This window comes from Papilio polytes, unplaced genomic scaffold (genome assembly GCF_000836215.1).
Source record: "Papilio polytes unplaced genomic scaffold, Ppol_1.0 DF824158.1, whole genome shotgun sequence".
NCBI classification, from domain to species: Eukaryota; Metazoa; Arthropoda; class Insecta; order Lepidoptera; family Papilionidae; genus Papilio; species Papilio polytes.
Window position 1 is genome coordinate 2,596,615 of NW_013525046.1, and position 4,219 is coordinate 2,600,833.

Here is a 4,219-nt window from a genome sequence, read left to right on the forward strand (position 1 = left end):
CTACAAACTCTAACAAACAACCATCCTTCTATTTAAACTTTCGCATTTATAATATTAGTAAGATTGGAGTGTCTGTTTTTAATATCAAAAGAAAAATTCCAGATTTCAGGAAGATGATGTATTTACGTTGCTGATAACGAAAATCGCATTTAAAAAATTTGTATCTCTGTCTGTCTGTCAGCAAGACGCGATAGTTCCGGGTAATCTCTGAAACAGCTGGACCGATTTCGACCGGAGTACCAATGAAGGGTATTTTTAACCTTTACAAATGTGAAAAATACTTGAGAAATCAGTGAAATTTAAATAAATAAATCAATGACAATATTTGAAAATAAACAAATGAATATGATTTTTTTTAAAGACCTTTCTACAAATGAAGTATTTGTTAAAAAACGTGAGATTCTTTTGGTGCAATTTACGATAATATTTTCCTTATTTCATCAATACTTTGGTTAACTTGTGTCCAATAAAAAGAGAATTTTGTTAAAGGAAACTGCCGCTCAATCCAACTTTCTGATACTTTCTGAGATATTGGAATTTCTTTTGTTCTCGCAATTTGCTTATTGTCAGATAAAGTATTGCTTTTAAAATTACCTTTTTTAAAACCAGTGGAAACCTACAAACAACAGAATCTGAATTGCTTTATTTGTACGGTCAAACCCGTAATACATTTTTTATGTTTTCTTTAGTTAATCTTTCGATTTATTAAAACACTAGCCTTTCCCGTGCGGCTTCATCCGCATGTAGTCATGAAAATTTTATTTTATTGTTTACATTTACAAAATTATCAATCGCAAAGGTCAAATCATGGCTACCTTGCTTCCTTGATGGTGGCAGCTTGTAGCTTATGGTTCCATTCCTACATTAGGTTTTCTATCCAACTAGCTGTTCCCGTGCGGCTTCATCCGCATGAAATTATAAAAAAGCTTATCTTATTGTTTTTATTTGTCAAATTCTCAATTGCAAATGTCAAAATTACCGTAATAACTATGCTTCCTAATATTGGCAGCTTGTAGTTTATGATCTCTTTTCCATATGTAGGCTTTTTTCCAATTTATTTACTCTCTAAGTTTAATAGCGTGAAAACATATAGTTTAAAGCGTGCCGTAAGTGAAGGGCTTTTTATTAATGAAAGAATTATCTAAAAATATACTGTGATTGTTGACATATTACGCAGAGAGTAGTGTGTGTTTACGCTTTATTATATTAGTATAGATTTATGCATTAAATAATGTTTATTACAGGCCAGCTAATGTTGTGGTTTTCTGTTAGTAAGTTAGTTGTCGGCCGTCTAGAGTTGCTGAACATTACAGAATAATTTAATTACACTGTAAAATACAAAATACAGAGCGGCCGCATACGAGACAACCGCAATAAGCACACTACAGATGTAAAATTAAATTAGGCTTTATTCAATTTGCTAACCGGCGTAGTTTCGTAGCTGAAAGAAACTAAGATGTTAAGTCTAATATAGATTTATATTTAATATCTACTAGCTTTAGCCCGCGAATCCGTACACGTGTAATTAACATGAGTAAGTAGCCTATGTGTCCTTCCAGACTATCCTCTAGATGCCAAATTTCAACGAGATCCGTTGAGCAGGATATATACAAACTCTATCAAACATCCATCCATCTAAACTTTCGCATTTATAACATTAGCGAGTTTTATACTAGTGGTTGTTCGCGACTTCGTCTGCGTGAAATAAAAACAAATGGTCACAGATAAATTACCTTTCTAACGGCGAAAGAATTTAGAAAATCAGTCCTGTAGTTTTTGAGTTATACAAAAATACAAATCTCTTAGTAATATTAGTATCGATTAAGGTTTTATTCTACTAGCTTTGACCCTTGACTTTGTCCGCGGGGAATTAAAAGAAAACTTAGTTATTTTACATAAGTATATTAAATAGTTGTACCAACAAGAACTTAAGCATTGAAGACGGTGAGTCTTTGATATTCTAACATAAAGCAAACACAAAGTAAACGGACAAACAAGGGAAGTGTTCAGAGATAGGAAGTGTTTGTACGGAGCAAACATACGCCTTAGTTTAAAGCCATTTCTTCTTGGTTGCGTTTGTTCGGAAACAAATTACAACTAAGCTTGATTTCTACTGAATCTATACGAAAGTATGATTTTATCTTTTTTTTATAACTTAAGGTGGCAAACGAGCAATTGGCCACCTGAATCTGCCAACATGGTGAAGCGACCGCTGCCCATAGACATCCGCAAAATATCAGAGGTATTTAAATTTCACTTGTTTTGTTTATCAGCTGACTATACCTCCCCAGTAAGGGTCTCGGAGCCTAGACTAAGTTAGGGTTGACTAGATCTGATGTTTTCCTTTGCAGTTACAACGTTGAGTAAATTGAAAAACACATTAGTACTAGGCGGAATTCCAATACTCCTGCGCTAATGACGCTCATTCTGTTTATCTAAGAGCGCGCACATCTTTAACTAAACTATCGCACAACCGTTTAGTCGCACCTTGATTGCTATGAGCTTATTATAGGTTGAATTTGCTGTGAAACAATCGACAATCGTCAATCGCACAATACCTGTGCGATAGTTTATTCAAAAGTAATCAAAGTCTAAATTCGTTTGTTTAATGCTTTATTCGACGTCTAAATCTGTATTTCCATTGAAGTTATATTTTTCATGATAATCACAAACATCCGCAGTCAAACACTAATGAACAGGTAAAGAAAATATTTACCGCATGAATTGCAAACGCGGCATGTCCTCGCTGAGTTTCAGAAAGCAACATTCAAGCAATCAAGTTTTTGCATTATTCATGAAATCATCCACATTCGGCACATGCTTTTCGAGTACTCGCAACGTGATATTACGTTTCTTTGGTAAGGGTTGTGTCTATAAATATTGCATACCTAATAGCCGGTTTCTCAACTACTTTTACCAATTCTTTATTGTTTATGGTTCGATAATTTAAAACAAAAATTGGTTTCTGAAGTACTTAGCAAGTTTTTTCTGCGAAACTATGTTAAATTTAACACTAATGAAACAGTAAGTAATCATACTTCATACTAATCATACTTACTGCGTTGGCGCAACGACCCAAAGTGGGTCTTGTCTTCCGACACGAGAAAGCATAATAATCATATTCAAACTAATATTATAAATGTGAAAGTTTAGATAGATGGATGGATATATGTTTGTTAGAGTTTCTGAACGGGTTGCGATGAAATTTGGTACAGATGTAGAAGATAGTCTGGAAGAACATATAGGCTACTTACTTTTGTTTTTTAATTTCACGCGAACGGAGTTGCGGGCGAGAGCTAGTCTTACTAATGTTAGAAATGCGAAAGTTTAGATGGATGGATGATGTTAGAGTTTGTAGCCTAAACAGTTGAACGGATGTTGGTGAAATTTGGTAGAGGATACTCTGGAAGAATACATAGTCACGGGCGAAAGCTAGTAATAAAATAAATAGAAACTTTAGCAGTCCAGCGTAAAGTCTTTATACATATACAGACACATCAACTAGTATGATATAGTGTTTGAAAAAAAAAAATATTTGAAACTTTAAATTGAAGTGTATTTTGTGTGTTCTATAGAAATTCGATTTTGGAACAAATTGATTGAAAATAAAACATTTCAAGACAGACAGACAAAGAATGGCTAAAACATTTGCAGAAAGTACGGAGAGATATTTGCTATAGTGTGTTTTAATCGAAAGAGCAGATATGAAAGAAAACTTTGATATAATTTTGAAAATTAAAGTTCAACTAGAGAGGATATTAAATTCCAATATAAAGATTCCACTCTCAGTAACGGATATACGCAATCTTAGGATGCAGTTGTCTCAGACTTGAAACGAATCTTGTTAATATTATAATTGCGAAAGTTTAGATGGATGAATGTTAATTTGCAGCCTAAACGACTGAACGGATCTCGATGAAATTTGGCATAGAGGACAGTCTGGAGGAATACATAGGCTACTTGCTTTTAATCAATTCCACGCGGACAGAGTCGCAGGCGAAAGCTAGCTATTATAAATTATCTTGTGTGATTTTATCCATGATTTTGACGTAAAACTTGACAAGAATATAACTGCTATCTCTGTCTTTCTCGAAGAGAATGAGCGAGATGATATTATTCAACAATACTAGCGATACAACAGTTTACTTTTACTGTAAAGAAATAAAGAATTACTAAACTGCTGAACGGATGTAAAACATAGTCTGGAAGAACAATTTGA